This window comes from Rana temporaria, chromosome 1 (assembly GCF_905171775.1).
Source record: "Rana temporaria chromosome 1, aRanTem1.1, whole genome shotgun sequence".
Taxonomy (NCBI): domain Eukaryota; kingdom Metazoa; phylum Chordata; class Amphibia; order Anura; family Ranidae; genus Rana; species Rana temporaria.
The window spans coordinates 104,135,433-104,162,550 of NC_053489.1; positions in this window are offsets into that span (position 1 = coordinate 104,135,433).

The following is a 27,118-nucleotide window of genomic DNA, read 5'->3' on the forward strand; positions in this document are numbered from 1 at the left end:
ATCAACTACTACTGTTAATACTACTGCTGCTTCTGCTGCTGCTGCCCAGTCAATACACCTATGTCAGCAGTTATTTCACACCCTATATACTCTTATTAAGACTGCTGTTCATCATGGCACCTCTTGCCCGAGTGATTTGACACTGTATTGTCAATGTCTACTACTACTATTACAGCTCAGTCAAGACACCTGTGTCCCAATTTTTTGGTACACTATTGACTACTATGACCACTACTGATGCTGTAAAGTATTCCCCAAGTGTTTTTATGCTATGTATTACTATTACCACTACTGCTTGTAAATCATGCCTGTGTGATACTTAGTGGGAATGCTTTAATAAGCATTCCCAGTATGGATACCCGTAAATGTATTAATCTTAATTAGTGTGAATGCTTTAATAAACATTTCCAGTATTGATATACGTAAATTTAGTAATCTTATTATTCCTTACGTTTTTTGGTTCTGCGTAACTTCGGCATACTTTCAGCTATTGAGACCATTCAACTGTAAAAATGTTCGTCTCTTTCAGCTAATGATGGGACTTCTTCAAGTTTTTTTCTACTTTTTACACTTTTATAAATTTTAAGCTTTTAGACCCTTTTTTTAACATTGAAGTCAATGAGAACATCCTTTTCCCCTTTGAATTCACATGCCCTGCCAAAAGTTTCAGCTACTTCATACTTTCACTTACAGACACTGAAAAAACTGTAAAGCGGTCACAAAATATTTAGCTATCCGGCTATGACTTTTCAGATCGTCATCGTTTACAATTTTTTGTTGAAAACGCAATTTACGTTTTGCGAATTTTTCACAAAAATGCGATAGGTTATAATGTAATCCTATGGAGGGGATTTAGAGTCTGTCATGTGACCTTAACATTGGAGATCTTTGTAATTAAAAATATCTTTACAAAAAGGGGAAACAAAATGGTCTCACGCCCACAAGATCTACTTTTCATACACAATTTTTATATCAAAACGTAGCTATGCTTGTCTGGTTTCTGGCAATGTGATCAATTCTGCGATACGTATTTTAGTTTTAGTTATTGGAGCAACAGCCAGAAATTATGTCTCATAGACTCTCATGTTAAATTATCTAAAAAATGTTGCTGCAAAACTCACAAAGACGCTCTTTTCTAAATCGCAGACATGGCCACATTTTTAAGTTTATCAACATAAATTTCATATCAATGCGTTCACAAGGGCCGTGTATTTCAAACGGTGTAGTCGTTGTATCGATCGCATGTACGGTTGAGGATTTATTAAGCTTTGTTTGGAGGCTTAAATCATGTATTTGATCTGTGAATTAAAAGCGTTTGTAATGTTATTTCTTTCCATAAATAACTTTCCTGACCTCAGTGCAATATTCCTCCTCACTGACCTGGGGGGGAGGGGAAACCTCTTGAGGGGGGAGGGGCGACCAGGAAGTCAGCATACTCTATACTTTGCAGATAGAGAAAGAAGCTGTGTGTCCTAAAGATAGTGTAGTGGTTATGGTGAATGTCTTTGGCAAGGGGCTCAGCAATTAAGCTATTCAGCATTCCCACTCGCATTTTCCTCAGGAAATGCATTGTCTAGTTACATTATATTTTAATACTACTGCTGCTGCCTCCATGCTGAGTAAAGCTTCATGACCTCTCTGGCACAGCGGATTCACCAACAGCCTCCGCTTCAAGCTACCAGACCGGATCGTAACAGCAAGTGTAACTAAAACAATTAACCTTATGTTAAACCCTGGTTTGCGGCCTTTATACTGCAACCATTAGGCTGTCTGCAAGAGCAAATCTGCACTCTCTCTCTCTTTCTTGCTCTCTCTCTCTCTCTGTATATATATATATATATATATATTGTTGCTTTTGTTATGTTCATTTTTCAACAGTTTATTTTGTGTTCGTCGTGTCTGTGTCCGTGTGCTTTAGTTTGTCCTAGGTTTGTGTTAAATAAAATGATAGTATAAAATGTTTTTGCTTATTATGAAGTTAGATGTGTTGATGTTGATTTGTTCGATGTGAAGTTAGATGTGTTGAAAAACCTAAAAATCGATCTCAAAAAGAAATTAAACATTTCCAAAAAATAACATTTTTTAATCAAAAAATTAATTCAGACATAGCTGAGCATGAGCTTCTGAAGCCTTTCCAGCTCAGCAAGATATTCTAATTGCTGCTGCTCTAGCTGCGTATTTTGCTGGACCAGGTAGCGAATTTGTTGATGATTTCCCTTAATCCTCAGATGTGTCTTCTTTAGCAGCGCGTGCTGCTGCATCATCTTTCTTGCTACTGTTAGGATATAATAAAAAAACATTTGGATTTCAAAGAACGTTACCAAATAAATAAAATATTTTTTTTGCTTATTAATCAATCATTATCATGTGTATACACTTGTTATGTGTCTAACACATCCCGGGAGTGCAGAATTATTAGGCAAATGAGTATTTGGACCACATCATCCTCTTTATGCATGTTGTCTTACTCCAAGCTGTATAGGCTCGAAAGCCTACTACCGATTAGGCATATTAGGTAATGTACATCTCTGTAATGAGAAGGTGTGTGGTCTAATGACATCAACACTCTATATCAGGTGTGCATAATTATTAGTCAATTTCCTTTCCTTTGGCAAAATGGGCCAAAAGAAGGACTTGACAGACTCTGAAAAGTCCAAAATAGAGAGATATCTAGCAGAGGGATGCAGCACTCTTAAAATTGCAAAGCTTCTGAAGCGTGATCATCAAACAAAAGAAACGTGTGGAAAAACAAAGGCGCAAAATAACTGCCCATGAACTGAGAAAGGTTAAGCGTGCAGCTGCCAAGATGCCACTTGCCACCAGATTGGCCATATTTCAGAGCTGCAACATCACTGGGGTGCCCAAAAGCACAAGGTGTGCAATACCCAGAGACATGGCCAAGGTAAGAAAGGCTGAAAGACGACGACCACTGAACAAGACACACAAGCTGCAACGTCAAGACTGTGCCAATAAATATCTCAAGAAAGATTTTTCTAAGGTTTTATGGACTACTGAAATGAGAGTGAGTCTTGATGGGCCAGATGGAAGAGCCCGTGGCTGGATTGGTAAAGGGCAGGGAGCTCCAGTCCGACTCAGACGCCAGCAAGGTGGTGGTGGAGTACTGGTTTGGGCTGGTATCATCAAAGATGAGCTTGTGGGGCCTTTTCGGATTGAGGATGGAGTCAAGCTCAACTCCCAGTCCTACTGCCAGATTATGGAAGAGACCTTCTTTAAGCAGTGGTACAGGAAGAAGTCACCATCCTTCAAGAAAAACATGATTTTCATGCAGGACAATGCTCCATCACACGTGTCAAAGTACTCCACAGCGTGGCTGGCAAGAAAGGGTATTAAATAAAAAAAAGTAATGACATGGCCTCCTTGTTCACCTGATCTGAACCCCATTGAGAACCTGTGGTCCATCATCAAATGTGGGATTTACAAGGAGGGAAAACAGTACACCTCTCTGAACAGTGTCTGGGAGGCTGTGGTTGCTGCTGCACGCAATGTTGATGGTGAACAGATCAAAACACTGACAGAATCCATGGATGTCAGGCTTTTGAGTGTCCTTGCAAATAAAGGTGGCTATATTGGTCACTGATTTGTTTTTGTTTTGTTTTTAAATGTCAGAAATGTGTATTTGTGAATGTTGAGATGTTATATTGGTTTCACTGTTAAAAATAAATCATTGAAATGGGTATCTATTTATTTTTTGGTTAAGTTGCCTAATAATTCTGCACAGTAATAGTAGTCACCTGCACACACAGATATCCCCCGAAAATAACTAACACTAAAAACAAACTAAAAACTACTTCCAAAAAAATTCAGCTTTGATATTAATGAGTTTTTGGGGTTCATTGAGAACATGGTTGTTGTTCAATAATAAAATGAATCCTCAAAAAATACAACTTGCCTAATAATTATGCACTACCTGTATACTTCTAGCATCAATACCATATTATGGTTCTACAATCTGACAGGTGCGCTTTATATGTTGTCCATTTTTATATCTACATTTTGTTGTTGAAATGTTATTAATCATTGTGCACATATTTACCTTCCTGAGCGAGGCTCACAGGACCGCTCTCTTCCTCCTGCTCTTCTGCTTGAGAAGTTGGGGTGGTGGGGGGGGGAATCTCCTCAGCTTGCTCCTCAGCAGGAGCTGGGGTTGGGGAGTGGGAGGGCCCTGGCTGCTCCTCTTCATCCATCTCCTCCTCTGCCGCATCCTCCTCTGCCGCATCCTCCTCCTCCTCCTCATCGGCCTGGCGCCTTCTGCGCTTGGCGCGGATAACTGGCATTGGAGCTCCTATAATAACACAATGTTCATATATTATAAAAATGTTTTCTAATGACGTATGCAAATTCTGTGTACTCTGCTGTATTGTATATGAATACAAATTGATTTATATAGACAGTTAACCAATGGGACAATGTTATATTAAAGGGTCTTGTGGGCACTACAGGGGACTGAGCGTGAGCTGGGATGCAACCATGTTAAAATGAGCTGTTTTTGTCTCCTTTGTTTTGTTCAGACCATCTCATGTTAAAAAAAGGGCCTGATGGAGCACACGGGATTACTATAACAACCCCACTCCTAACACAGGAATTTAGTGGTAATCTATATATATAAAACTCAACGTGTGTGTGTGCATAAATGTATGTATGTATGTATGTATGTATGTATGTATGTTCCAGCATCACGTACAAACGGCTAAAGATATTTATATGAAACTTGGCACACAGGTTACTTATATGTCAGCCACAAACATAGGATAGGTGGTTTAAACCTTACCCACCCCCACTTGCCATGGTCGGGGTTTTTCTTTAAAGTCCCATGCAAAGCAATGGGAAAATTATGTTCCCACATAACTTCTGTGTTCCTGTCTGCTGCCCCATGTCTTTTTTCAACAGTACTATGAATACCTTGGCCGGTGGTGATATATGTTAGCACAACATGGCATCTTGGTTAACAACATCTGACCTTACATGAATTACATATGACCTTACATAACTGTCACCAAAGGAGCTGCGGTGGCTCCACGCGATTGCCACTGCACTGACAACTGATTCACCTCTGCAGCTAGGGGTTCGGATCCCGCTCTCGGCTACCTGTGAATTGAGTTTGGTGGTCTCAGCCCCGCCCCTGGTGGGTGTGCTATGCGAGGTTGGGTTGGGAGGACCCCCTCACACCCGCCATTGCCAACCGGGGCATGGAGAAAGGTGGCAGATTGCCTCTGGGGGAGGCCTCCCAACTCCTGCAGGCCGGCTCCTCTCTCTTTCGAGTTCACGCACAAAATACACTTTTTTTAAAAAAAACATAACTGTCAACAATAACTTACCTGGATGATATTTAGCCCGAAGACGTCTGACATGAACCATTTGGCGCCTCTTCAGGTCAGACCACTTCTTAACAATGGCCTTGTGGTCATGTTGGCCGCCAAAGTCAGCGATTAGGGCGCTGACCACAGCCCTTTTCTCTGGCTGCCTCCGCAGCTCATCGTATCCTGTTTCCAGGAACTTCTGCAAGATGAAGAACAAAGTATATTGTAATACTTCTGTTGACAGCCTTATGGATATATGACGTAAATGTATGCTATTCAACAATTGGAAGCATTCTCGCCTTATTAATCAATGACAGGGGTAACATGAAAGATTTTATATCCTGCCATTTCGGTCGCCACCTTTTTTGCATAAATATAGCAGCCATTATCATTTGCATAATTATGAATATATTATTAACAACACAGGATACACGTATAGGGGAGATATGCGTTGCTAACTCTTTTCCCTGTCAGGAGCCTAACGCCCCGGGGGGTCAGAGACGGGACGTTTTTCGGAGGACCACTGACGTATGTACCCGTCGCAGTTTTTTGTGATGTCACTCTTTAGGTGTGTGCACATTTTTCACTGCATCCGGGTGGAGTTTTTGGGTTGTGTTTTGCACGCCACAGGCTTTTCAACAGGAAAAAAACAGCTGGAGGCAGAATGGTTGCAAAACACTACGTGTTTGTTACTTAACTCTGGGTTTCAAGACCAGTCCACCTCCAGCTGTTGCAAAACTACTACTCCCATCAGCCACGGTCTGTCAGTGCATGCTAAGAATTTTACTTTTGCTGCATCTAGGGTGCCACAGTTTAGAGACCCGTGCATAAAGGCCTGAAAAATGGGGGCCTGCAGAACTTACAATACTAGAAGTGCCAGCATTCCCAGGCATGCTGGAAGTTGTAGTTCTGCAACATCTAAAGGGCAATATGTATTCGAACGTCCTTGGGCCTTGAGGACACTGAAGTCAGGACGTTCGCATACGTCCTATGTCCAAAAATTTTTTAAATTCATTATGCTAAATAACAAGGAAAAGTGCCTAAATACACATTTGCCAACCAGGGTGTCTGCAGCTGTCCAGGCATGCTGGGACTTGTAGTTTTGTAAAAGCAGGAGACACATTTTTTGTGAAATACTAATATATGATCATATATACTAACTTTTAAACTAGACTAAAATGCTGGGCTGGGCTGGGACTTGTAGTTTTGTAAAAGCAGGAGACACATTTTTGGTTAAATACTAATATCTGATCATATATACTAACTTTTAAACTAGACTTAAATGCAGTTGAAGATGATGAAATAACAGTGGTCAAAATACTTACACAAATCAGCAACTTTTCCTCAGACTTAGTGAAATTGCTTCCAACCATGTTGCTGTGTGATTGCGCTGCGATCATAAGTTGGAAACTGGCAAGGCTCCAGGAAATGGTCGCGTGTTGTTCGCGTGTTGATTGCGCTGCTTGGACCGAGATGGGTCCATATGGCTTCGGCTGTATGGACCACAGTAACACTTTTCCCTGTCAGGAGCCTAGGAGCCTAACGCCCCGGGGGGTCAGAGACGGGACCTTTTCGGAGGACCACTGACGTATGCAACCGTCGCAGTTTTTTGTGATGTCACTCTTTAGGTGTGTGCAAATTTTTCCTTGCACCGGGTGGAGTTTTTGGGTTGTGTTTTGCACGCCACAGGCTTTTCAACAGAAAATAACCAGCTGGAGGCAGAATGGTTGCAAAACACTACGGGTTTGTTACCTAACTCTGGGTTTCAAGACCAGTCCACCTCCAGCTGTTGCAAAACTACTACTCCCATCAGCCACGGTCTGTCAGTGCATGCTAAGAATTTTACTTTTGCTGCATCTAGGGTGCCACAGTTTAGAGACCCGTGCATAAAGGCCTGAAAAATGTGGGCCTGCAGAACTTACAATACTAGAAGTGCCAGCATTCCCAGGCATGCTGGAAGTTGTAGTTCTGCAACATCTAAAGGGCAATATGTATTCGAACGTCCTTGGGCCTTGAGGACACTGAAGTCAGGACGTTCGCATACGTCCTATGTCCAATAAAATGTTAAATTCATTATGCTAAATAACAAGGAAAAGTGCCTAAATACACATTTGCCAACCAGGGTGTCTGCAGCTGTCCAGGCATGCTGGGACTTGTAGTTTTGTAAAAGCAGGAGACACATTTTTTGTGAAATACTAATATCTGATCATATATACTAACTTTTAAACTAGACTAAAATGCAGTTGAAGATGATGAAATAACAGTGGTCAAAATACTTACACAAATCAGCAACTTTTCCTCAGACTTAGTGAAATTGCTTCCAACCATGTTGCTGTGTGATTGCGCTGCGATCATAAGTTGGAAACTGGCAAGGCTCCAGGAAATGGTCGCGTGTTGTTCGCGCAATTGCGCATGCGCGATCGAAAAATCGCAATCGCAATATGTATTTTGGTTAAAATATCATACATATTCGATTTCAGAGTGCTGCTACAGCAGTTTTCGAAATATCTGCAATAAATTTCGCATTCGCATGTTGCGATATTTCGATAAAATATCAGGAATATTCTGAGCCAATCAGAGCGCTCCTCCAGCATATCTCGAAATTGCGCAATAAATATCGCATTCGCATGTTGCGATATTTCGATAAAATATCACGAATATTCTGAGCCAATCAGAGCGCTCCTCCAGCATATCTCGAAATTGCGCAATAAATATCGCATTCGCATGTTGCGATATTTCGATAAAATATCACGAATATTCTGAGCCAATCAGAGCGCTCCTCCAGCATATCTCGAAATTGCGCAATAAATATCGCATTCGCATGTTGCGATATTTCGATAAAATATCACGAATATTCTGAGCCAATCAGAGCGCTCCTCCAGCATATCTCGAAATTGCGCAATAAATATCGCATTCGCATGTTGCGATATTTCGATAAAATATCACGAATATTCTAAGCCAATCAGAGCGCTCCTACCGCAGTTATTAAAAAAATCGCAATTATTTTCGCATTCGCAATAGCGAAAAATCGCATTCAATTAATTTCGATAAAATATCACGAATATTCGAATTTAGCGAATATATCTCGAATATTCGAATATATATTCGAGATATATCGCGAAATCGAATATGGCATATTCTGCTCAACACTAGTGGTCAGTAGGGAGAGTAGTGCCCCATTATTGGTATTAGTAGGAGAAATAGTATCCCATCATTGGTATTAGTGGAAAAAATAGTTCCCCCTTGTTGGTGTCAGTGGGAGGGATAGTGCCCCAAGGGCCAGATATAGGCTAGGAAAAGGGCCACATTTGGCCCTCTGGCCGCAGTTTGGAGACCCCTGCACTAGCTTAAAGGAACCTATTTAGAAAAAAAAAAAAAAAAAAAAACCTTTACAACCCCTTGAAAGTGAAATTAAAGTCTAATACTATCTATTCTTGAAAATGTTTTCCTTCCATTCCTCCTATCTATTCTGCCTACCCTGTGTAAAAACATCTGTATAGTTGCCTTTTTATTTAGTACACTTCAGTCTGGTCATGTGATCCTGCAGCTCCGTTTCCCATGTGTCAGTGAGTGAGGGCATCAGGGGAGAGGAGGGATCGCTGACAATGGCTAAACTACAAGAGCCTATGGGTGATGTCATGGTTCCTGAAATTCCCAGCCATTGTCCCCATGTGTCTCCATGACAAAGGGGAGCTGGACCTGCAGGATCATGTTACCTGGCCTGGACCAAGCTAAAAAGTATAAGATCTTGCATACAGATATTTATACAGATATAGAATGCAGGTTAGTAAATAATAAACAAGTTATACTTACCACCTCTGTGCAATAGTTTTGCACAGAGCAGTCCAGATCCTCCTCTTCTGGGGTCTCCTGCTGATGCTCCTGGCTCCTCCTTCCTGCTCAGTGCCGATCATAGCAAGCCACTTGTTATGGGGGGCATTTATGTGGGCTCCCTCCTGAGCCAGCTCTGTGTGTCTTGGCCTTGCCGCCTCCTTACTGGCTGTGATAGACAACAGCGGGAGGCAATGGCTGAGCAAATAAAGAGGGAGAGAGCAGAGAGCCTCTGCTCTCATGCACAGTGTTGGATCGAGATTGGGTTCCGATAAGTATTTAGGGGGCTGAGGGGGGAGCTGCTTTCAAAAGTTTTTTTACCTTAATGCATAGAAGAAAACACCTTCAGCCTTTAGAACCACTTTGAAGTGGTTCTAAAGGCAGATTTTTTTTTATCTGAATGCATTCTATGCATTTAAATAAAAAACCTTTAGTGTGCAGCAGCCCCCCTCAGCTTTCCTAATATTTACCTGAGCCTCCTCTCGATCCAGTGATGTTGCACGAGAGCTTCAGCTCTCTGGAACTCACCCACCTGGTTGGCTGAAACAAACCAGCGGGTACCATTGGCTCTCACTGCTGTCAATTAAAGTCAGTGAGCCAATAAGGAGAGAGAGAGGGGGCAGGCGCGGGACACAGCTCCATGTCTAAATGGACACACAGAGCAGTGGCCCGGCTTGAGTGCCTCCATAGCAAGCTGCTTGCTGTGGGGGCACTTGGCAGGAGGGAGGGGCCAAGAGCAGGGGCGAGGAACCCCAAAAAAGCACATAGAATGTAAGTATAAAATGCTTGTTATTTAAAAAAAAAAAAAGACTTTAATATCACTTTAAGTCTCAGTGTAACAGTGAATCATTCTCAGTGTTCCCACAGTGCAGGGAGCCTCATGCTGACATCATTTACTGCTGAAACCTTACTGCCAAAATATATTAGAAATCTATTACATTTTTTTTACCTGCTGTGTGTTTATTTGGATGTAGTTAAAGTTTTTAATAGCACATTTCAGCTTTCTGTTTCCTGACCCTTTTTTCTGATTGCTATCTTTTGGGAAAGTATTGGTGCTATTCACCGAAGGTATAATAATAGCGTCTTTTATATGCAATGTATATACACATTCTGGATAGACTTGTGAAGAAAGGCTCCCTGTTCATCTGCAGTGTACTGTGCATGTGTGAGCAGCTTCATAATTCCTACTAGCAATTTGTCAAAAACTTTTCCTCCTAGGGCCTAAATACACTAATTATATCACTCTTCCATGTGGTGAACTGTACAAATAAGCCAGTTTGTACTTTCTTCACAGAGGGAAAAAGGACCAAATGTAAGCCTCAGCCAAAAACGATCCAGATTACAAAGTGAAACCTTTATAAACTGATTCTCCCATAAGCTCTTCTTTATTAACTACCCAAAGGAACAGAATCACTGCTGCTGTAGCTTAAGAAAGCACCGTGGTGGTCCTAACTCCTCACACTGCACACATGCTAAACAGATTAAGATGCCTGGGCTGACCCGCTCCGTACAAAGCCTGGATAGAGTTTCCCCCCCTGCTCCATGTGGAAATTAACCTGTAAGTGTCAATGGTCAGCAGTAAAGAGGCAGTTCCAGGACCGGGCCAGCAGTGTAAACAACCCAGCCCAGGCTTTGTTACTCTTGGCCTACCTTGCCTTGAAACATCGGCCTAAATATTTATTAGAAATGATTTGGTTCTTGTGCTGAACTGAGGCACATTTCTTAGGCACTTTATTTGATTATTTTTGGCACAGGCCTGTCGTCTTTAGACTGGAAAGCTTAGGCAAGCGTTTGTTTTATAAGAGAGAGAGTGGAAAAGAATGAGAGGCGGCCTGAAAGGGAAAAGCGAGAGACAGCAGTGCAAGGAGACTGAGAGGAAAAGAGCAGAGGAAAGAGACAGGAAGAGAATAAAAAAATACAGAAGGAGAAAAAGGAGGAGAAGGAGATAAGGGAGAGGCCGAGAGAAGTGGAAAGAGATAGGGAGAGAGCAAGGAAATACAGAAGGAGGGGAAAAAGGTAAGGAAGCTAGGGAGAGGCCAAGACCGGAAGAAGAGACTGAGCTGAAAAGAGCAGAGTAAAGAGACAGAAAGAGAATATAGAAATACAGAGGGAGGGAGAGGGGGTGAAGGACATAAGGGAGAGGCAAGGAGCAGAGGAAAGAGAAAGGGAGAGAGCAAGAAAATACAGAAGGAGAGAAAAAAGATAAGGAAGACAGGAAGAGTCCAAGAGCAGAGGAAAGTGTAGCAAAGTCTTTTACCTCTCCCAGTCTATTGAGAACATTCAAGGCCAAAGACAGCTGACATCCTTCAATATGTAGTGGGTTGTGAGACATAGTAGGTGCAAAGATGGTGAAAGTCATTGGGCACCAGACACTTCTTGGATGCAAAAGAGGTGTTATTTGTTTTAACAGTCCTTTTTATATTTTGCAAGGGAAAGAGGGTTAGAGCCAGGACACCCTTGAGTAGTTACAATTTCAAATGGTAAACTCCGAGACTTTAATAGGAGGACAGCCGTACAGGGAAAGGCCCCAGCAAGGTGCCACCTCTGCACATGCAGGTTTGCTGTCTCCTATGGCAGTATCTAACAGTTCCTAACACAAAGTTCAACAGTTCTCTTAGCTTCACTACAATGTCCACTTGTAGCTCTTTAGCCCCTTTGAGCTCCTAGTCTCTCACTGGACTTTCTAATTCCCTGACTCAGAATCCTGTGAGCTCCTCAAGGCTTTTGTGGTGGTATCTCCCTCAAGCGTCACCCATCCTTTCCTGCTGGGTCCCTAGCTTGGCACTCCAGATAACTTTCAGGCTTCACCCCTGCTAACTGGCTAGGCCCCTGGTAATGCTTGCAAAGCAGCCTTGTGTGTCAAGAAACTTGTTGGGGTGTTTCACCCTGAAGAGCAATCTGTGAACTTTAGCAGGTTGTTGATTGCAAAATAATGAAGAAAGTTCTGTCTTTGGCTGCCATGTGGGCAGACTGAAGATATTCTTGCAAGGGGACCTGTGTCCCGATTGTGGTCCCTTATGATTTGGTCTGACTGCTTGTTGCTTGAAATGCAGTCATGCCCTGACATCAACTCTGCTGGTTGGGCCCTTGACTTGATCACCGCCTGAAATTTCCCGATTCTCCACCATGCCCGTTCGGTGATAATACTGCTCCGGTACTTGCTTTAGTTACACATTGTGGTCTCTGGTAAAGGTGGTTGGTCCCTTATTGGTGACAGCTTCCCTTCTACCTCCGACCATGACAGGTTCTCTGGCCGGCGGAACCGTCACTGTTGGTTGGACTGCAAGTCGCAGTCCCAACCCTGCACTGCCCTCTTACTTCTGGATAGGCCCTCACACAGCCAGATGCCCCAGGGATAGGCCCAATCTCTGGTCTAGCAACCTGGGGCGTACAACACACATCCACCTATATACAGCAGGCTGGGTAGCACAGAACACAGATCACCTGACTCTACCCAGATATATAGGTGGTCCCAGTAGGTCAAGGGATTCAAAACCCCTGCCCATTGGCTGAGATATCACATATACCCTTAACTTGACCTTGAAATGTCCTTCCCACATCTAATGCCACCAAGTGCTCGGCCACCTAGGGGCAGAAAAGAAAAGTACAACAAAACCAAACTTAGGGAGAAATCAATGGACCTCTAACAACTATCTACAGTAGCTACTCCTCACAAGGAATTTGGCGAGGAGCTCCCTGACTAAACCCCAGGGCGCTTCAAAAATGACTGAGAGGAACAGTGCAGAGGAAAGAGACAGAAAGAATAAAGAAATACAGGAGGGAGAGGGGGTTAAGGAGATAGGGGAGAGGCAGGGTGCAGAAGAAAGATAAAGGGAGAGAGCAAGGAAATAGAGATGGAGAGAAAACGGTAAGGAAGATAGGAAGAGGCCAAGAGCAGAGGAAATTGACTGAGAGGAAAAGAGCAAAGAGACAGGGAGAGAATAAAGAAATAGAGAAGAAGAAAATATAAATGAAGGATATAGGAGAGAGGCTGAGAGCAATAGAAAGAGAAAGGGAGAGAGCAATGAAATACAGAAGGAAAGAGAAAAGGTAAGGAAGTTAGAAGATAACCAAGAACAGAAGAAAGAGACTGAGGGGAAAAGAGCAGAGAAAGAAGACAGGGAGAGAATAAAGAAATGCAGAAGGAGAAAAAGGATGTAAGGCAAAAATGGAGAGGCCAAGAGCACAGGAAAGAGACAGGGAGCAAGTAAAGAAATACAGAAGGAGAGAACAGATGTAAGGAAGATAGGGAGAGGCCAAGGAAAGAGACAGAAAGAGAGTTAAGAAATACAGAAAAAGAGAAAGTAGGTGAGGAAGATACAAGAGAAGCTGAGAACATAGGAAAGAGAGAGGGAGAGGGCAAGAAAACACAGGACAGATAAAATGAATGGAAGATAGGGGAGAACCCAAGACCAAAGAAAAGAGACAGAAGGTAAGGAAGAAAAGAAAAGGTGAAGGCATATAGTGTTAAGGAAAAAGGCAGAGAGAACGAAAGAATAAAGGAAGAGAGAAAAGAGGGATGAGATAGGGGGAAGAAGAAAACATTAGGCCTTGAGAGCAGAATAAAAAAAAAAGGAAGGGTCTGCTAAAAAGAGACACCAAACAAGCAATTAGAAAACATACAAAGAAGAAATCAGAGGCAGGAGGAGGAAAGAGTCTAGAAACTTGGGTAAAGAAAGCAGAAAAGGAAGGAAGTGGAAGGAAGTATGCATAAAGAATGCATGGAAAAAGAGACACTGAAGAGAAATGCCGTAATAAACGCATACATAAAAGAGAACAGAGACAAGAAAGAGGCTAAAGACAAGTGAAAGCAGAGAAAAAAAGAAAAAGTGCAAGTGTGCAGAAAAGGGAGACAGAAGAGAATGGAGGAAGAAAGCAGAAGGAGATACAAAGTAAAAGAGCAGGGAAGATAGAAGGAGAGGAAAATGCAGAGGAAAGAAACCCAGAAAATCAGAGCAGAATTGAGATACAGACAAGGGCCCAAATTCACAAAGGACTTACGACGGCGTATCTCCCGGCGTATTAAAATACGCTGTTTACGTAAGGCGTACGACCGGCGTAACTTTACCCCTCATAAAGCAGGGGTAAGTCATGTTAAGGTATGGACGTTGGAAACGTTGGAACAGCGTCGTATTTTACGTTGTTTGCGTAAGTCGTCCGTGAATGGGGATGGGCGTAGGTTACGTTCACGTCGACTAAACATTGAGCCGGCGTAAGTTAGGGATAAAATTCGACGTGATACTGAGCATGCGCGCGCATGCGCCGTTCATTAGGTGCGTCATTTACGTGGGGTCACGATTCATTTCCATACAACACGCCCCCTACCAGCCAAATTTGAATTACGCTGGCGTAGTGTAAATAGGATACGCTACGCCCGCACAAAGATACACCCTCCTACGTGAATCTGGCCCAAGGAGAGCAGAGATAAGGTGGCAAAGTGGCAAGCAAAAGAAAGAGACAGAGGAAGTGAGCTTAAAGGGTCAGTTTACCTAAAAGTGATGTATGATTTATAAGTTAAAGAGGAGTTCAGCCCCCCCATGAAAAAAAATAAAAGTCAGCCGCTACAAATACTGTAGCGGCTGACTTTTAATATTAGGACACTCACCTTTCCAATGTTCCCACGATATTGGCACCCAAAGTCGATTTTTGGCCACAGTGAGTGTGAAGGCCTATGAACTTTGTTCTGTCAATGAAGGTGACATCATCCCCCTTGTTTGTGCATCCCTGTGCAAGAGCAAGGATGTTCCCATGGGCATGAACGGTGGTATACTGCAGGTGATCTATAAGTAAAAATATCTTATTTAGAATTTTTTCAGTATTGTGTAAAACAATTAAAATACAAATAATTTGCTAAAAATATGTGCAGAAAATTAAATAAACTGTTGTGTATATATGCAAACAGCATTTTTGAATCACTATTATTTATTACAGGTATTTATATAACACTGTCAGTTTGTGCAGCTCTTTACATAGATATATATATTGTACATTCACATCAGTCTCTGCCCTCAAGAAGCTTACATTCTAAGGTCCCTAACTCACATTCATACATACACATACTAGGGCCAATTTAGACAGGAGCCAATTAACCTACCAGCATGTCTTTGGAGCGTGGGAGGAAACCCACACAGGCACAGGGAGAAAATGCATACTCCGGGCAGGTAGTGCTGTGGTTGGGATATTAACCGGATTTTAACCGACGACCCTAATGCTGCTAGGCAGAAGTGCTAACCACTTAGCCAGTGTGCTGCCTATATTTAGCAATAAATATATTGGTTAGATAATCAGCTATGTATAACAATATGTAAGTACACTTTCATGCAACAAAATATATTATATTTTCTTTCTTTTTACATAAAGCATACTTGCCAACAGTTCCAATATTCCCAGGACATTCACGGATTTCAGCCCCATGTCCCGGGCTGATGCAGCCCTTTTCATATATAGTATTACTTTTAATCTAAGCTGCAGATTTAAAATATTATTGATAACCTTTGAAATTACAAAAGCATATTAAAGCTTTTAAAAGATTTTAGTTAGCTTCAAACATGCTTGGGACGAACATAGATCTATACTCAGACAATAAAGTATAAGAAAAAAAAAGGAAAGAAATAAATGGGCAGACTCGATGGACTACTCTGTCTTTTCTGCATCGCTTTGCTATGTTTCTATGTCAGTTATTGTGTTTTTCTACTTTAATTTGTCTTCTGACTACTCAGTGATGGAAGTCATCATAAGAGATGAGTGAAATACTGAAAAGTTTGCAGTTTGGTTAAGCATTTTAAACACTCACAAACCTTTGAAATTCAGAATTTCCAAACTGGAAGTTCTATTGAAGTCAATGGAAATCCAAACCAACATGCTACAAAGTGTGTATTACAAAACAGAAAATTATACAAACAGATGGATCACATTTTCTTTTACATTATTTGGATGACCGGGTGTGTGTGCGTAACTTACTTGGGGAAGAGATGGCACCAGGATGCAGAATGGGAAGTTGGCAAGTTGGCAGAGGCAGTGAGATGCAGGGGCGGACTGACCATTGGGGCTCTCGGGCACTGCCCAAGGGCCCCATGCCACTAGGGGGCTCCATCAGGGTTGCCAGGCTCAATAAAACCAGTAGAGGATGTAAAAATCTGTGTTTTTTTTGCCCTACCTCTGCACTGCCTCCTGGTGTGGTGGCCATCTGTAAGCCCGGGGGCCCCATAATCTTCTGTTGCCCGGGGGCCCCATAAGTTGTCAGTCTGCCCCTGGTGAGATGCTTTGGGCAATGTCCTGCGTGAAAATATTGGCCTTGCCATTCATGTGGATGTTACTTTGACAAGTACCACCATCCTAAATATTGTTGCTGACCAAGTACACCCCTTCATGGAAACTGTATTCGCTGATGGCAGTGGCCTCTTTCAGCAGGATAATGTGCCCTGTTACACTGCAAAAATGGTTCAAGAATGATTTGAGGAACGCAACAACAAGTTTTTGATGTTTACATCTGTGGGAAGTGATGGAAAAACAAGTCCGAACCATGGAGGCTCACAACTTACTGGACTTAAAGGATCTGCTACTGAAGGCTTGGTGCCAGATACCACCCATCAAGGTAAGTTGAGTCAGTCCACTGCTTGCATCACGGATGATCACTCCAGAGAGCAGAACGGAGACAGGGTGCTGAGAAATTTTCAGGTAACTAAATACAGCACCATGATATCTCCTCCCTCAAGCCACAATCTGCCTGCATTGAAGAGAGAGGAGCACAGAGACCCAGTGATGTCTAAAATACAGCATATAATCAAAATGGAAAGATTTTATTAAAAATTTCAATAGCATTATGAACAGGAGAAAAAGGATGAACCATCGAAGGCAAATATCAGCAGATTAAGCTTCAGCTTTACTTGGACAACTAAAGTATGTACCTTTTTCTGTTTTCACTAGTGCCACTATTGAGCTGACTTTTCTGGTATGTGCAGTACACCGAAAAATATTTGGTTGCTATTTGACAATTTGTCTATAGTGAGGACACATAGCAATGACTGTCCCACTCTGTCATGATTTGATATATTATTACATAGCAATGACTGGCATGCAAACTCTTGCACAAAGTTCCATTAAAGAGAATTTTTGCAATCTGATATCAGGTAATGGTAAATACATCACAGAGAATAACCCATTTGTGCTTGACTGCAACAAACTGTGCTTTACTTGGATTCTTCAAGAAATCTGATTATATTGCTTGTGATTGAAAATAAGTCATCTAGCAGAACTCCATCCTGTTTCCACTGTACACATACAAACTTTATTTTGTGTGCGCTTCAAGCTATTTTTACTATGTTGTAGCCTGGCATGATGAATAAAGAAGGAAAGGTGATTTTTTATTTGCTCTGTTTTACTTTGTTTACTTTAGATAACTTGTACCATTTTACTTGAGTTTACATCAGTTATTAAGTGTTTCCTATAACATAAATTTGTCAGTAATGCATGCACTTGTTTCTTACTAGTGTAGCACTACCCCTGGAGGAGCTGCTGGTTGTTTTGGGTGGCACATTTACCTTACGGCTCTTACGAATTCCTAGGGGTGCATGATGCATTTAGTAGAAGTAATGGAATGTTCGCAACAGGTGCTCTTTGCTGTGCTCTTTATTACCCAGCTGGGTAAAAACAATAAACTTGTGGTGAGGAAAGTAAAGTTAAAAGAAGAAAGGAGAATAGCAAATTCAGGAGTAATTATAGGTAAACAGTCCTGCTCCCAAGCGTAATGCCGCGTACACACCATCACTTTATGTGATGAAAAAAAACGACACTTTCTGTGAAGTAAAAAATGACGTTTTTGAAACTTCAATTTTCAAAGACGAAGTTGCCTACACACCATCGTTTTCTCACAATGTTCTAGCAAAGTGAGGTTAGGTTCACCACGTTTTACCATTGAAGCTTGCTTCATAAGTAGCTTCTGGGCATGCGTGGATGAAAAAACGTCTTAGAAAACGACGTTTTTTGCTACACACGGTCAATTTCTGTGAAGTAAAAAGTGCACTTTTGAAAAACGACACATAAAATTGAAGCATGCTTCAATTTTTTTTGGTCGTTTTTTACAAGACATAAAACAACGTTTTCCCCCACACACAGTCAATTAAAGTGACGTTTTTAAAAACGTCATTTTTTTTCATCACATAAAGTGATGGTGTGTACGCGGCATAACACTTCTCTGCGCCACTCCTGCTAGAGTGGGATTAGTGTACCCGGACAGGCCTCTCTCACTGACCTGGCAGCCGGAGTATCACCCGAACATTTGTAGGATAAAGTCCCTGCCACAGACCCTCCTTAGTGAACTTGAACTTGAGAAAAAGTCTCTGCCACAGACCCTCCTTGGTGAACGTCAGGGAGACATCTCTGCCACAGGCCCTCTCTGATTGTAGTTACGGAGGTAATCCTCCTTAGGTGAATTACGCCTGGGTCTCCTTCTTAACGTCGCCCAGGTACCGACTGACAGGTGATCAGTCCTTCAGTGTCCGGCTACCTTGATCCCCGGTGGTTTGTCTAAATCCTCTTGGACCGCCAGCCTCTCATTGGCGCTCCTCAGACTGACTCCCCACCGAACAGCTATACTGCTTGGGATCCTCAGAGGTGGGAACCCAGTCGATCACTGGGTCCCTGTCACTTCTCAAATGCTCCGGACCAACATGGCCCTGGAACCAGGAACACCGCGTGGCACGCACGCTCCGGACAGTTAGGCCATAACGCCGGGGTGCCGTGATGTGGTCACCCTAAAGGTTGGTTCCACACTGGACAAAGAAGACCCAGAGCCAATGGCGTCTGCCCCATAAATACCCTCCCCCAGCATGCACAGCAAGGCCAAACCCTCCTGATTGGCTGCTGGAGAAGAGCACCCAAATCTTGACTCCACTGCTGCCACCTACTGCACAGGGGTGGGAAGAACACCCCAGCACAACAGAATAAGCCCACAGCACAGCCAAGCTGAGACAGAGATCCTTTTTTGCACATAACAATTTGGATCAGCTTTTAACTACACTCTGATCCCCCTCTAAATTTAAAGAGCACCGGTACCTAAAGTAACCAGGCGCTACACTAGCAAAGAGGTCAATTATGTTGCACAAAGAAGGCTGAGTTTGTTAAAAGCACCATTTATTAACATACATTTTTTGTAGTAAACTCGAAAAAACAGCTAAAAACACAGGCACAATACATAGCCCATTCTGAGTACTGGTCCCCACCATTTGCCCTTCCCCACTACTGGAGCACTGAATCTCCCTGCCGAAGCCAAAAAAATGTATACATCAAAGCAAAACGTGACAGATTTTTGGTAAATATACTATAAAATCACCAAAACAAAAGAAGGGTAATCAACAAAACAAAAATGTATAAAACCCAATCTCAAACAAAATATAAGCCCCAAAATATATGCATTATTAAAAACATATCATACAAAGGTTTTTCTCATTGTAAGGGTCATGCAATTTTTTTTATATCCCATATATACCAACTGGACATGTTAATCCATCATTCATTTCCACAAGGAATAATATAAATAAATAAATATAAGAACGGAAGAGATATGTAGCCCCCAACTGGGCATAATATCCCATTTGGATGGATGAATTTATCCCTAAGGTCCTGTACACACGATCGAACATGTCTGCTGAAACTGGTCCAAGGACCAGTTTTAGCGGACTGATCCGACCATGTGTACAGCCTAGCAGACAGGTTTTTTCAGCAGACAAGTTTTAAAGCATGCTTTAAAACTTGTCGGCTGGAAACCCGTCCGTCCGAGATGTCCGCTGGTTAGTACACCTAACCAGCGGACAGATATCTCCCGCATGCGTCGAATGGATTCGACGCATGCGTGGAAGTATTTTACTTCCTGGTTTGATGGTGTGTACAGCCATCAGACCGAAATCTCTGAGCGGACATGTCCGATGAAAACGGTCCGCGGACCGTTTTCATCGGACATGTTCGATGGTGTGTACGAGGCCTGAGGCTAGGTTCACATCTGGAAATCTCAAATAAATTTGGACTTTGTAGGCACTACTACAACAGATAAAATAAAATACTAATTTTATACATGACATAAAACCAACATTAAACACAGCTACAATTAAAAACAAAGCAAGCATTCAGCACCATTTCTAGGTAGTGAGTGATGGCCCTACAGTAGATAGGAATGTATGTTAATATGTTATCCAAAATGGAAATGAAAAATTTAAACAATAAAAAGTCCCACCATCCCACAGTCAGCTTGACATGTTTTGCATACAAATTTTGTCTCTAATATAGGTTCACATCTGTGCAGGTGATAATAAAGAAGGGAAATTTGGGACTTTGAATGAAGCAATTAAAATGCGGAGGTACAATAAGTTAAGAATTTTATTAAATTCATAACATGGATGTATATCCAATAAAAAATATGATTTCATATATATACATATGGCGTACACAGAATATAAGCATTTAAAATGGATGTGCAGGTGCTTACTGCTGTGGGAATGAACATGTTCCAGCCTCAACCACCCGCACAGGAAATGCAGGAGCAGTGTACGGGTGCTGTTAATTCTAATGGCATGCCACATGCAGTGGAAATCGCTCCGACATTGGAAACCACACTGCACTTGCGGCTCCCATGCGGGCTGTGGTTTCTGAAATGCTGCAGGCACCTTTCCCTGCATTTTAGAAGGCTCAGCAGTCCCATTCAAATGAGTGGGCTTCCGCGCCCGTTCAAAACATGGCCTGCAGAGCTGCACAAATGCAAACCTATCCAATTGGAGGGGAGACTCAAAACACAAAATGACAAATAAAGGGGAGAAAATTACAAAATGAAAGATGCTGAGAGAGAAAGAAGGGAGGCAAAAGTAAGGCAAACCTCACACAATACAGTGGTGAAATAGAGATATCATTTAAAAAACGAGTGATGTCCCACTCAAAATTGAGTCCCCCAGGAATATGGGTTTGGGGATCGCAAATCCAAAAACTCTTCTCCTACATACAAGTTGAGCCAGAACACATCCCAACCATCACCCAACACTAATATTTTTCATGCTGGAGAACACCGCTGCTGTTTCAGTACAGATTGTTGAGAGAGTTAGAGCCCCTAAGTGGGGTGGGGATGTGTATAATGGGTAAATCTGTAAAAAAATATATAACTTTAATGTTTAATTTACAGTAAATCAACAAAATAGGGGATATATTTATGGAATTTATATTATAAATTATTTATTTTTTACTAGTAATGGCGGTGATCAGCGATTTTTTGCAGGACTGCGACAGCAGACAGATCGGACACTTTTGACACTTTTTTTGGACCATTGACATTTATACAGCGATCAGAGCTAAAAATAGCCACTGATTACTGTATAAATGTCACTGGCAGGGAAGGGGTTACCAATAGGGGGTGATCAAGGGGTTAGGTGTTCCCTAGGGAGGTCTTTCTAACTGTGGGGGGAGTGAACTGACAGGGAGTAGAGAGGGATCACTATTCCTGATCACTAGGAACAGCACATCTCTCTCTACTCCCTTGTCAGAACAGGGATCTGTCTGTTTACATTGACAGATCCCCAATTGGCACTCTGTGGAGCGATCGTGGGCCCCGGCGGACATCGCGGCTGCGGCCCCAGCTCTTAAAGTGGCAGACGTACACCTATGGCGATTCGTGCAGCCGTGCCAACCTGCGGCTGGTTGGCAAGCAGTTAAACTAGGGTTCTGGAGCTGGGATATCCCCACAGTTGTAAAATAAAGCCTTTTAGGGACTGGCATCACAAAAAAAAGATCCGTTAAACACTTGCCGACTGCCTCACGCATATTAACATCGGCAGAATGACACGGGCAGGCAAGGCAACGTATATATACGTTGCTTTAAACCTGCTCCCTAGCAAGTGCACGCCCACTGCAGTCTCCGTGACTTGATGTCCGCTGGTGTCCCGTGATCGGGTCATGGAACGGAAAAACAGGGGGATGCCTTTGTAAACACAGCACAGATCGCTTGCTCCGTCTCATTGGGAGCAGCGATAAGTGACGTGTCACAGTAAGCCACACCCCCTAACAGTTAGAATCACTCCCTAGGACACACTCAACCCCTTCACTGCCAGTCACATTTATACAGTAATCAGTGCATTTTTTGAAGAAAAAAAATGGGGATATTTATTATAGCAAAAAGTACAAAATATTGCTTTTTTTTCAAAGTTGTCGCTCTATTTTTGTTTACAGCGCACAAAATAAAAACCGCAGAGGTGATCAAATACCACCAAAAGAAAGTTCTATTTGTGGGAAAAAAAGAATGTCAATTTTGTTTGGGAGCCACGTCGTTCGACCGTGCAAGTGTCAGTTAAAGTAATGCAGTGCCAAATCGCAAAAAGTGGCCCGGTCATTTGGCAGCCAAATGGTTTGGGGTTGAAGTGGTTAAATTGAAGGTTTTTGCACAGGTCATTGGTGTTTACTGATATTTTAGGCTTATCTGGCATTGCTTTTAGTAAATCTTTCCACTTACACGGAATAGTAAATATCTATGTTAAGCAAATGAAAGATCTTCTGAAGGTCGGAGTGATCACAAACCCTTGTGCATGGCCAGCCTAACATGTAAAGTCTAATCTCATAACACTATTTGACATTGATCTTGGTTTATTTTAAATCTATAGACTGTATATATACAATTGAAAACTTCTGCATGCCATTTCCACCCGCAAACCATATGGAAGAAATATATTAAAGCATATGGCAGAATATAAACTTGGGCCAGTGTATGAAATAATGTCCAACAATGTACAGCATTTATAGGGCAGATACAAAGACTCTGGACAATGTATAAACACAACTAAAACCCACTAAACCACATGCATGTGTCCAGAAATATAGGTGGAATTTAAATACGGTAATGTTCTAAAAACTTAAAAAGGCTTGAACCTGTTTGATAGATGCTGACTGTACTCTTGAGAGGTTTTTGGCCTTACTAATTCTAAGTTAATGTATGCAGCCTGCTCAACACTTACTCAGAGAATGTACCTTGAAACTGTTATTCTAAGCTCTCAACCAAACCAAAAGTCAGGTTGTCTATACTATGTGCCACAACACGTATTTTATTCTATTATACTTCATTATAATTAAAACCAAATAAGGCTCCATTTTTTCCTATCTTACCTTCTGTTAATTTATTTTGGCAAAGTAGAAAAAGATTTGTGTTAGTGCTCACTGAATTATGAGTATTGTTAAAGCGGAGGTCCGCCTAAAAAAAAATATATTTAAAAAAGCCAGCAGCTACAAATACTGCAGCTGATGACTTTTAATAAATGGACACTTACCTGTCCAGGGTGCCCGCGATGTTGGCAGCCAAGGCAGAGCAATCGCTCGGCTCTCGGCTGCCCCCGCCACCACCCTCGGTGAGGGAATCAGGAAGTGAAGCGTTGCAGCTTCACTTCCCGGTTCCCTACTGCACATTTGCGAGTCATGCTGTGCATCCTAACTGGTCTCCGCTGTCTTCTGGAACCTGTGTGTTTCCCAGAAGACAGCGGGTTGGAAGGGGCGTGCCCCCCGTGGGAGTCTATGCCCGGAAGTGGGTGCAAATACCTGTGGGGGTGGCTTCCAAAAAGCGGAGGTTCCATTTTTGTGTGGACCTGCGTTTTGAGAATGCCATGGCATGGAATCTCCACAAGGTCATACTATACTATGCTTTTGTAGGATCTATCTATCTTCATCTCAATAGCTTAATGCAAAAATTAAGAATTTTGTCTGGCTAATGCATAGAGATAACAAGGGGACAGACTGATGAACAGTGTGTGATAAAAAGTGGAAATGGAATGAAAACCACCAAAATATGCCCTCACTCTGAGGCCTCGTACACACAACCGAATTACTTGTCGGGTGAAACACATCATTCTCCTCGTCGAGTTCCTTGTTAGGCTTGTCGAGGAACTCGAAAAGCTTGCTTTGCGTACACACTGTCAAGACAAAATCTCCTTGTTCTCAAACGCGGTGACATACAACACATACAACGACAGGGGAAGTTCGAATCCACTGGCTAAACTCTTGGGGCTGGTTTTGCTAATCTCATGTGTTTGCGTGTTAAGTAAAAGTTTGTTAACCACTTGACCACTGGGCACGAAAACCCCCTTAATCACCAGACCAATTTTCAGCTTTCGGTGCTCTCACAATTTGAATGACAATTACTCAGTCATACAACATTGTACCCATCTGAAATTTTTGTCCTTTTTTTCCCACAAATAGAGCTTTCTTTTGGTGGTATTTGATCACCTCTGCGGTTTTTATTTTTTGCGCTATAAAAGAAAAAAGACTGAAAATTCTGTAAAAAAAAAAAAAAAAAATCTAGTTTCTGTCATATTAGCAGGTTATTTCTCACACACAGCATATGCATACTACAAATTACACCCCAAAACACATTCTGCTATTCCTCCCGAGTATAGCGATACCACATGTGTGCGACTTTTACACAGCGTGGCCACATAGAGAGGCCCAACATGCAGGGAGCACCATCAGGCGTTCTGGAGCACCCAGGCCAATTCTGACATTCCTCTCCTACATGTAAAAATAATCATTTATTTGCTAAAAAAATTACATAGAAACCCAAAACATTATATATGCTTTTTTTTCAAAGACCCTAGAGAATACAATGGCGGTTGTTGCAACTTTTTATCTTGCACGGTATTTTCGCAGCAATTTTTTGAACGCGTGTTTTTAAAAAAAAAACAGTTTTGTGCTTAAAAAAAAAAAAAAACAGTAAAGTTAGCCCAATGTTTTTGCATAATATGAAAGATGAAGTTACGCCGAGTAAATAGATACCCAACATGTCACCCTTCAAAATTGCACACGCTCGTGAAATTGCGCCAAACGTTGCTACTTAAAAATCCCCATAGGCGACGTATTGCAAGGTATTGGAGTATTGAGGGTATTGCGGAGTATTGGGGGGGTATTGCAGAGTATGGGGGGGTATTGCAGAGTATGGGGGGGGGGTATTGCAGAGTATGGGGGGGGTATTGCAGAGTATGGGGGGGGGTATTGCAGAGTATGGGGGGGTATTGCAGAGTATGGGGGGGGTATTGCAGAGTATGGGGGGGGTATTGCAGAGTATGGGGGGGGGGGTATTGCAGAGTATGGGGGGGGGTATTGCAGAGTATGGGTGGGTATTGCAGAGTATGGGGGGGTGGGTATTGCAGAGTATGGGTGGGTGGGTATTGCAGAGTATGGGGGGGTGGGTATTGCAGAGTAAAATAAAAAAAATGATGAGTGCAATACTCTGCAATACCCCACCCCATACTCTGCAATACCCCACCCCATACTCTGCAATACCCCACCCCATACTCTGCAATACCCACCCCCCCAGGGTGGGTATTGCAGAGTATGGGGTGGGGTATTGCAGAGTATGGGGTGGGGTATTGCAGAGTATGGGGTGGGGTATTGCAGAGTATTGCACTCATCATTATTTTTTTTTTACTGCAGAGTATTGCGCAGGGATGGCTGGATCTGTGACTGCAATTGTCACAGATCCAGCCCACAGTGCGGCGGCTGCTGCTGCCGCCCGATCCCCCCCCCCTCCCTCTCCTCTCACACTGTACCGAACGGTACAGAGAGGAGAGGGAGGAACCGGCGTCATTACATGACGCCGGTTTGTTTACAAGTGATCGCGCCGTCATTGGACGGCGCGATCACGTGGTAAGGAGCCGCTTCCATTGGCTCCTTACCGCGAGTGCTGTTGCTGCGGGTCCCGTAGACCCGGCGAGCACCGGCGATCGCGTGTGCGCGCCCGCTCGGGCGCGCACAACGCAGTCTCTGGGAGGACGTACATTGACGCCCTCCTAGAGTACAGGAACCGCTCTGTAGCCGTATTTTGGCTATAGGGCGGTTACCAACTGGTTAAGAGACGATTTCCACTTTTCAGTCTGTTACAGCTTGAAAAATGTGTTATCTTTATTACAAATGCTACTTTTACTCCCGTCTCATACTTTATTCTGAGCAAGCGCGGGTTTCTTAGCATATACACGCTCGAGTTTCTCGTCGGAAACCAGCCCGACCAGGAACTCGACGAGCCAATTTGAGACTCCCGTCGAGGAAATAGAGAACTTGCTCTCTTTTTGGCTCGTCGAGTTCCTCGACAGTTTCCTCGATGAAAAATGTACACACAACCGGTTTCCTCTGCAAAAAATCTCTCCCACCATGTTTCTTGATGGATTTTGCCGAGGAAACCGGTCGTGTGTACGAGGCCTGAGAGGTAAACAACATGTTGACAAAAGACTATATAAAGACCATTTTTTGGAACAACTTCCAGGATTTAAATAACGCTAGTGCCAAGCTCCCATACTGCAGACTGCTTGACCTCCATGTGGGGATATGCTCAGTGTATTCAAAGCTCAAAGTGCCAGAGGAAAAATATAGTTATTTATACAAAGAACTTTCTACTATTATAGACTTTGGTGGTAATTTCCAAGAGTGCAAGTTCCTTTTTAGAATCTGGTTCTTAGGGATATAACAAAGGAGCTTTAAAGCATCTACTTTTTGGACATTTAATTTACACAAAAAAAGTTTTGCTACTGTAATCCTTGTCTGTTGAAGTAGAGAAGTACAGGTTAAGTGTGCATGTAATTGTACAGCCATGGCCAAAAGTTTTGAGAATGACACAAATACTAATTTTCACAAAGTCTGCTGCCTCAGTTTTTGAGATGGGAAATTGCATATACTCCAGAATGTTATGAAGAGTGATCAGACGAATTGCAATTAATTGCAAAGTTCCTCTTTGCCATGAAAATTAACTTAATCCCATAAAAAAAATTCCACTGCATTTGTGAAGAAGGCTTCAGGGTGCCTAAGAAAGTCCAGCAAGCGCCAGCACCGTCTCCTAAAGAGGATTCAGCTGTGGGATCGGAGTGCCACCAGTGCAGAGCTTGCTCGGGAATGGCAGGAGGCAGGTGTGAGCGCATCTGCACGCACAGTGAGGCGAAGACTTTTGGAAGATGGCCTGGTGTCAAGAA